At 30.2% G+C, this 9,712-nt stretch overlaps 1 long non-coding RNA gene across 1 annotated transcript; it reads left to right on the top strand.

Annotated features, from left to right (window-relative positions):
• Positions 1–2,209: 2,209 nt before the first annotated feature.
• LOC132040637 (uncharacterized) lies at positions 2,210–8,803 on the top strand. Its single transcript, XR_009410735.1, has 2 exons — positions 2,210–2,328; positions 8,344–8,803. It is a non-coding gene; the product is annotated as an uncharacterized LOC132040637 (long non-coding RNA).
• The last annotated feature ends 909 nt before the right edge of the window (positions 8,804–9,712 follow it).

The raw sequence follows: 9,712 nt of genomic DNA, 5'->3' as shown, positions 1-9,712 counted from the left end.
AACAACCTCTCTACCCCATAAAGATAGAGGTAAGGTCTACGTACAGTCTAGCTTCCCCAGACACAACTTGTGGCATTACCCTAGATATCTTGTTGTTGTTGATGGATGTTGCCTAAAGGCTAATTAAGCATCAGCTTCTACTGGACTAAACTCTCTTCTCTTTTGGTTCATTCGTACCTGCATCAATGCGCAACCCACAATGAATGTGCACGTAGAACTTTAGCTTCGCCCCTGAATCCAGAGACAAATGCAAGATTTAAATTTAATAAATTACTACAACAACCTTAAATTAATATAAAATAGTATATTAAAATACTTAATGATATTTAATAAAAAGTTTAACACATATATAATATTTAGACAAAAATTATTAAGTTCAATTGACCTGGACATGTTAGATGTATGCCTAAAGAGATCCCATCTATGGCAGTGTGGTCCAAATATTTTACTGCTACTCATTACTGATAAAGCAACAAAAGATTAGAAGAAAAAATAAAGTGGTTTTATTATGAAAAGTTCTGAAATGGCTTTTTGGGCCAATCTTCTTTCTTTTTCTTTTTTTCTATTTCTTTCTGAGTGAATGCTTTCTCTATTTCCAAGAGATAACTATTTTTTTTTTTTTTATCTCTAAGATTTATAGATTCCATGGTTCATCCAAATTAGGTTTGTCTCTTTGATTTGTGGGCTTTGATTTCTACTTTATATATATTGGTTGAGCTTCATTTGCTTTTGCTCTTTGTTTTCTCTTTTCTTTTCTTTTTGGTCAAATATTGAGTAATTGAAAGTACAAACAATCATTTATATTTCATCCTTGCATTTGCAATTGAGAATAATTAATCTTTTGAATTTAAAGTAGATCAAATTAGTTCTTAACTTGAAATGATGCTAATAGTTGTTTTCAAATCTATATAAAAGGCATAAGATAGTAGAAAATGTGAGTTATGTTTACATGTCTGAGCAGCAGAATCTAAAATTTTAATTATTAAATTGTTTAAAAAAGCATAATTTTGTTTAATTAATTATGTCCTTTATATGCCTCCTCACCTAGGAGATAGATTCCTTTTTTAGTCAAATACATGAAAAGTTTCGATAATTAGTGGTGGCGAGACTCAAACCTGGAACCTTCATCTGCGTCGCTATCATATTGAAGTGTGTGATCGTGTCATCTAAAAACTTAATCAGTTAGGTAGAAAATATGCTTTTATTTACTTAATTATATCTTTAATAATTTGTAATGCAAATATGCAAATAGGGTAGTCAAACGCTAACTACCGATTGACAATTGTTCTTGGTATATGTTGGTATCGCGAAAGATAAAGTAAATATATAACACACTATCATAATCGGTTAAACTACATTAATAGTATAATAAATATTATATTGTGTGTATAACTTAACTAAATTTAAAATAGCGGACATTTTTCTTATAATTAATAATAGAACTTTACTACTGTTGATAATTTCTTAGCTTTTGAAAGTACAAAAGGGAGAAAATCAACGAAGAGTATGTGAGACTCATGATTGATATATAAAGCATTATGAATAAATAAAAGTTTGTGAAACTCCTATTAAAGAATTACAAAATCTACTTTTATTGAATTCTCCAAAAAGAAAATTTACGCTTGATCATTAACATAATGATAGCTCATTATATCATTATAAGATAAGTAACATTAGTTAGAATATTAAGATTTTTTCTTTCTGAATTTATTAAAATGTAGTCAATCTATCATTTTTTTTTCTTCTTGTAGTATTTATTTTCTTTGATTTACTCCATATTCTTGTAGTAGTTTCATAAATAATTAATTGATATGCAAATCATTTCTTCTGGAAAAAAAAAAGATAAGTACTTTTGATCTAGTTTGTACAAAATTCTTTTATTTTAAATTAATCTTCCATTTTCTCAACTTTCCTCAGACTACAAAAAGCCTCTAACCCCTAATTGTCAGCTTTATTTCTTTCTTCTCCAGTTTTTTTTAAAGGAAAGTGAAGGGAAACAAAAAAGAAAGGAAAGGAAAATCCCTAGTTTCATAGAATAACAAAAAGAAAAGCTGAAAATGAAGTCTCTCTCAGAAGATAAAAAAGTAAAATAAAATCAATTCTACAGTAAAGTGTAAAAGATATGTAACCCCTTTGCTTTTTCCAAAGATTATTTCCCCTTCATTTTTTCTTAAAATATATTCCTTTTCCTTTTCACATATATATATATATATATATATCCTCCTTCTACTAGAATTGTGTATTTTCTTAGTTTCCAAACACACAATAAGTTCTGTATTAATGGATCCATGTACAAGTTTCTTGCCCCTATTAATGGAAATTTGAAAGGTACCCTTCCTTTCTCTTTTATTACTTTCTTCTGATTTTTCATTGGAAGTTTTATATACATGTTACGTGTGTGTGTGTTTGTGTGAAGAAGGTAAAGGATCATTAGACAAGTCCAATATATTTTTTTGGTTTAGCATATGTATTTGGATTCCACTGAACTGATTAATTCAGATTCGTGTCGATGGGGCAGAAGACCTAGTTACGGTTTGATAGAATTCAGTAGGTTTGGTCAAATTAAACCCTGTATTTGTATTAAGAGATCCACTTAATATATATAAATGATTTATCTAGAATTGCGATAAGCTACTTATTTTAGAATCCAAAATTTGTAAACTCAAAACTCTGTATCCCTCTTTGCCTCGTATGGTCACTTAAGAGGATATCACTCCCTATCATGAATTTTTTTTTTTAATTCTCAGAACTCGAACTCGATACTTGTGGTTAAGGATAAAGGGATCACAATCCATTCCTTATCTAAATTTTAACTGGTTGAAGGTTTTGACTTTTTTTTTTTTTTTGAAAGTATAGGTTCTAAACTTAATATTTATAACGTTTTTCCTGATTTTTCACACATTATACATATTTTTGGTCTATACTAAAAATGACAGGTTAAATGGAATTCACTCTCAACACTCCATGTTATACATGGCAGTGATAAAAGGGACAGATATATAAATGCAGAAAAGTAGGGTTTGATCTGAGAAAAATCAGTTCTGAAAACGATTGATACCTGTGCATATATAACTTATTTAGTTCTTTTTTTGTCTATATTTATGATATATATTTAATTTTCTCCATATAGAGTACTTTGCTGTATAGTCTTTAGGTTTCTATCATTTCCTTGTGTTCCATTTTGGTGTATAAAAATTGATTTAGCAATCAGTTCCTACATCATACTCTTAGTTCTAAGTTAGCATTTAATTTCTTTCCTTTCTCTTTTTAACTTTTAATGTTTTTATAGATGAAGACCTATAGTTATTTTCCCGACTTTAGTAAGTCCCAACTCTTTGTTTAAAATTTTGCTTATGTTTTTAGTTTTGTTTGGAGGCACACTTAGCTATTATCTACTAATTAATGTGTCATCCTAACAAACTATACCTTATATAAAGTCGTTCGGAGAAAACTATACCTTATATAAAGTCGTTCGGAGAATTATGTTTTCTCCTCCTGCCTCAACTTCATCAATGGAACGAGGGAGAGAGCGTAGCGCACACGCTTTTTGCTTTTTATCAGCTTTTTCTCGATCTAGTAAAAAGATTAGCTCGTAGCTTCTCTCGATGTTTAGGAATTTCTAGTAACTAATAAGGCTTGAATAACTTTAATCATTCGGAAGGAAGCTTCTCAGTCTAAGCTCATGACACGTATTGTCCATTTTTAACCAACGTGCCTTAGGAATTTGTCCTTCGACCTATGCCATAATCGAGTCTATAAAGCTCTTCACGTTTCCATCTCATTCCGATGTGAAATCCACCTAAGGTGTAACATGCACTCCTTCCTCAGAAACTTACATTTCTAAAAGCCATACTTCGGCCCGTCTTCATCGGCCCATCTTCCATCATGTGTGTCATAGGAAAATACTACTCCGTATTGATGGGTTTTTTTTTTAGTTTAATTCTATCAATAAATTTGATCACATCTTGGTTTGATTTTAATCTTGTACAATATAGTACTAGTACAATAGCATGCTTGAATTTTCTCTCATAGTGCAGCTTGGACCATTAAATTTTTCACCAATAATTTACCTAGTGAGACAAGTTTTCAATCCTTGAGCAATGGAATAGAAGGCAGAACCCTAATAAATAAAGGATTTCACATCAAAATAAATGTGCCATCAGTTTCTGAAACTGTTCTGGCAGATGTTAGTAATTGAAAATGGAGTAGAAAAACATGAACCTCTTCTTAAATGTTTACCCATCAAATTTTGACTCATATATTTTTAGCCTTATAATAGGAAAATAGCCACGGAGTTTTAAATTTTTATAGCTGAAACTCCATGAGAATATGATTGGGTTGACAGGTTAGTGTATATACTCCTTCCGTTTCAATTTATGTGAATCCATTTGACTGAGCACGATATTTAAGAAAGAGTGAAGACTTTTGAAACTTGTGGTTCAAAATAAGTCTTGAATATTTGTGTGGTTATAAATCATTTCATAAAGTGAATTTGTTTCCAAATTAGGAAAGAGGTCATTCATTTTGGCACGGATTAAAAAGGAAATAGGTTCACATAAATTAAAACAGAGGGAGTATATTTTAGTAGTAGCGCCGACCAACCACTTTTCAGCCCTGTAATTGAATAATAGTTACTATAATGGAGTTTCAAATTTTATGGGTGAATCTCCACGACAATGTCGTAGAGTTTAGCCATGACACTGGTTATTTTTCAATTACAAAAATTGAAAAGTGATTATTTTAGAATTTTACCTCAATATATAAAGTTTGACCAAAGTTACTGAATTTTGCCCGGCTATATAATAAATAATGTATCCCCCTGCTTGTAGTGTGAATTTTTTCACAATATTTGTGTATTTTAATAAGTACTTTATTGTATCAAGTTGTTTTTCTTAGTATTTCACAAGCTACTAATGTTACTCTATACATCAGGTAAAAGTTTGAATTCTGAAAAAATGTAAAAGTTTTTTAGTGGAAACATCATTTTTGAAAGTTGGGGCCCCCAAACACTTATTATATTTGACTAAAAGAGTCAACAAAAACCAAGTTTATTGGGAAAAGCAGCTAATTAGCAATCTTGCTTAGCTGCTATAACACCTTCCCCTATGAGTCCAACAAACGAATGTTAGGCCACAAAAACACTATTCTTGGATTTTGCTTTGGTTATAGTCTCGAGGTAACATAAATAACGAAGTAAAATTGAAACAATAAGTTCTTTAAAAAATAAAAATAAAAATAAAATTGATTTTTCTTGATGTTGATGCCCTTTTTAGTCAGTAGAGTCAGGTCTTCTCCCATTAAAAAAACTTTTACTACAGTACATAGTTCTCCCTCCGGATAAAAAAAAAGTTCACTTAACTTTTTGCACACCTCTTAAGAAAATATTAACTTCTAGAATTTTTTTTTTGACTAAACTACCCTTAATTAAATAAGCATTGAGATTTGATCATATAACACTTAATAGGGGCAAATATGAAAAAAAAAAAAAAAGATTAATTCTTTTTTGATTTGCTAAGTGAATTCTTTTTTTTATAAAAAAAAAAGGCTAAATGGATTTTTTTTTTATCCGGAGGGAATAGTATACACTACTCAAAAGCTGCAAAAAATACAATTTGAATTAGTGTTAACATGTTGGAACTTTCTAAGAAAAACTAAAAACAAAAATTTAGTTAGCTTTTGGCCATGAAAATTAAATATTTTCCACTTTATTTAGAATTTTAAAACTTAAATTGTGTTTGGTTATAATTTTTACAAAAAATATTTGATCGTCTGAATATTTTGTAAATTTCAAATAAAACTTAAATTTTCATGGCGAAACGATAATTTGGAAATAAAGTGAAAATTTCTCAAAGCCAAACAGGTTTAAATTTTGAAACTCCCTTTCTTGAACCTGCAATCTGCATCAGCATCTAGGAAGGATAGATAGGGAAATATGTAATTAATGAAGGCTAAATAAAGAATAAAGAAAAGAAAATAAGACAGAGATTGTTTGTGCAAATCTAGATAAATTGGGAACTGGGCTTTTGAGGCAATGTAAGGTGTGAAGTGAAAATTGGGTTTCTATCCTCACTTGCTTTTATTTCTTGTTTTGCTTTGGGAAATTGACCCAAGGTTGTTGTTTTGGAGGTGAGGAAGGGTAAAATATCAAATTATAGTAACTAATCATAATTAGATAATTTAATAAGATGTAAATATATTAATTAAATATAGTTGGTGAAATAAATCTTTATTCAAATATATGTCATGTATTTACAAACTGATATAACTATCGGTATGAGTAAATTTTGACAGAAAGAAAGTAGGGGTTAAGAGGCAAAAAGAAATTTACTTTCTTTGAGAAATCTTTGTGGGTGGCAATGGGTTATGTAAGTTTACTTATTACTTTTAACTTAACATATAAAAAAATATAAAAGGTTTAAGTATAATAAGATTATATCATTCTGAATTCATAACTCTAGGTTCTAAATTCGTCTCTAAAAAAAATTCAAGCACAGATCATTTGAGGGGAGGGTTGCATTGGAAAGTCCACATTATGATCCTATATTCAAGCATTTGAATCACTAATAAGCCAACCTTTATTGCCACCTTCAGCCTTCGAACTCGGTGATGGTGGCCTCGCTACTCCTATCCTTCTCCTCTTAAATACTTGGTTTAGTTTGCTTGACATAGAGCTTGACTTGTGACCTAAGCCTCAAATATATTAACCTTTGCCAAGTAAACTAAGTCCTGGGGATTTTTTTGCCTAATCAGAGAAATAGCAAAAATCAAGTGCAATAATTAAGGTACACACAAATTGAATCGAATACATCAATTATTTGCCCGTATCTAACCTTTCCTATGCCTTTTCTTGAGTTGAGAGTCTTCCGGAAACAGTCTCCCTACCTAAAGTAGGGGTAAGATTTCTGATACACTCTACCCTCCCCAAATCCCACATTATGGGATTCATTGGGTATGTTGTTGTTGTTGTTGTACATCAATTATTTTAAAAACACCTATCAAATGAAAGATTTTAGAACTATTATGGTCCAAAATCTCCAATCTTGTTTGGCTTAGAAACATAGTGAGGGGAACTAAGGAGGTGGTGTTTGGAAATAACATCCAAGACCTTGAAAATTGACGGTCTTGAATTTTTTACCTCAGTCTCCTTTATGGGCAAATCTTTAAGGTCAAAAGTCAAAATTTGTTAAACGTGAAGTTTTGCCTACAGAACAAGTAGGAATAAAAAGTTCAAAATAACCCACCTCCAAGGTCATTCTTGTAAATCACTCATTTTACTGACAATCAATATCAAGCCCATGCCCAAAAATATAAAACAACAGTACACAAAGCAAACACTATTCTATGCCTTCATTTACTTTGGCTTCATTATGTTGTTATAAGACAGATTGATTGTCACTGTGTTGGGAATAGACACATCTACAAACTCACAAGGCACAAAGGATTTCTATGTCCTAAGCTGTTTCCTTAAGCTTCTCTCTCTCTTCTCTCTCTTTCTATACCCCTAATTCCTCATAGACTTTATAGTAATAGTAGTAGTAGTACAACAGCTTGAAAGACCTTTTCTTGCCTTCTGATTTTTAAGGATAGGACAATATTGCTCATCAAAGGCTCCTTTTTCTTACTCCTTTTTTTTTAAGAAACCATAAAGAGTGAGAAGATAACAATAAAGAAAAAGAATTTCACCAAAAGGGTGCGGTGAAATGATAAAGGTTTCTTCATTCTTGATAGGAGGTCTCGAGTTTGAATCATGAAATGAAGTTTCTTTGATGGGAAGTGTTAAGAGTTTCATCAAGTGGTGTGGTGGAATGAACAATGACAAGAAGTCACGTGTTCGAACCGTGAAATGAAGTTTTCTTTGATAAAAAGTGCGAAAGATTTTATGAAATGTTGTGGTGGAATGGTAAATGTGTTTTTCATTTTTGACGAAAAATCTCGAATTCAAATCGTGAAATGAAGTTTTTTTTGGTAAGGAGCACTAAAACTCTCATAATGGACTTCTTATTTAGTAGTTAGTGATAAAGTTCTGAATTTTATACAGCGCGAATCTAGATTAATAAAGCTAGTAAGTTTTGAATACTCAGTGGTTAAAAAACAAAAAAGTTATTTACATGGTACCTTCTCACCATTTTTTCAGCCTCACGTTTTTACTTTTACTTGGTTCAACATCTTTTCATACATGTGACACAATAAAATGCACAAAAAATACAAAATCAAACACACTTTTGAAGTTTTCTTGAAAATGGGGTTCTTCAAAAATCTCATCTTTTTTATTTTTTGGTCATAAAAATCTCATTTTTTTTTTTTTTGCTTCTACTAATAATACTCTATTGGACTCTTACTCAGGTTGGCAAAATATCAAACACCTTGTGTGCAATGAAGGTTCTTGAAGATTTTGGCTATGTAGATTTCAAGAAAATGTTAATTATGCAAATGCAGATAGTTGGTTTTGTTAACAGCTATTTTGGGTGTTCAAAAGTTGAAATTTTTCTACTTGAAATGGATTTTTCCAATTTTTCTTGATTTTCCGGCGGTGGTTGACGGCGGTGAACGGTGGTTCACGGCGGTGGTGGTGATATTGGCGGGGACGGCTCAATCTTTTGTCTCACAAATGGTACTTTTGTATATCATTTTGATTTTTATTTTCACTTTATTTTTCTACAAGGCATTTTGGTTTTTGATGTTGTTATTATTATTATTGTAGAAAATTTGGAATTAATTGTATTATTACTTATTATCTTTGGTGAATTTTCGGAAGAAAAATATACAATTAAATAGGATTTATGCAGCATCATCAATATTATAAGATACTACTTTTATGTTATGTTAGACTTAGCCTTTCTATTTTGATTAAGAATAAGTATTCACATATATAATTAAAAAGGAATTAATTTTATTTTTTAGATTTGTTTTTATTTATTCAAGACAATAAATAAGCAAGAGTCTTATTATTAAGAGTAGTTTAGTGAACATGCTTATTTTTTTTTAGGAGTTAGTATTTTTCTTTAAGGGGTGTGAAAAAAGACTAAGTTGGACACTTATTTTGAACAAGAGAGAGTATTGAATTATTTTTTGTATCATCTAGCTATAAAAAAGGAATCTAAAACATCAATTTTATGGTAAATAGTCATTGTTTTTTTCCTTTCATTTCCATTTTAAGAAGGAAAATATACAATTAAATAGTAGTAGGATTTATGCGGCATCAGCAGTATTATTAGTTGATTTAGGTTCTAAAAGATACTATTCAATTATTTTATCTATGCATAAAAAAGGGATTTGGAACATTAATTTTATGGTAAATGTTTTTTTCCTTTCCTTTTCATTTTAAGAAAGAAAATATACAATTAAATAGGACTCATGCAGCATCAGCAATATTATTACTTAATTTAGTTGCTATGTACTAGTACTATTGAATTATTTGTTATGTGCATAAAAAAGGAGTTAAAAGCATCAATTTTTATGCTGAATAGTTATTGTTTTCCCTTTTCGTTTTCATTTTTTGTTTCATAAAAAAGGAGTTAAAAACATCACTTTTTTATGCTGAATAGTTATTGTTTTTCCTTCTTCATTTCATTTTTGTTTTTTGAAAGTTGGATCTTGGATGTGGGGTAGTTGAACAGAGAGATGATCACATAACAAAAGCTAGTAGGTGAAATTACTAGGTTTTCACTTGCTAGAACTAGAGTAGGACAAAATAGTAGAATTAGCATAGGCT

Source organism: Lycium ferocissimum, chromosome 12 (assembly GCF_029784015.1).
Source record: "Lycium ferocissimum isolate CSIRO_LF1 chromosome 12, AGI_CSIRO_Lferr_CH_V1, whole genome shotgun sequence".
NCBI lineage: Eukaryota > Viridiplantae > Streptophyta > Magnoliopsida > Solanales > Solanaceae > Lycium > Lycium ferocissimum.
This window is presented reverse-complemented; position numbering and strand designations above follow the sequence as displayed.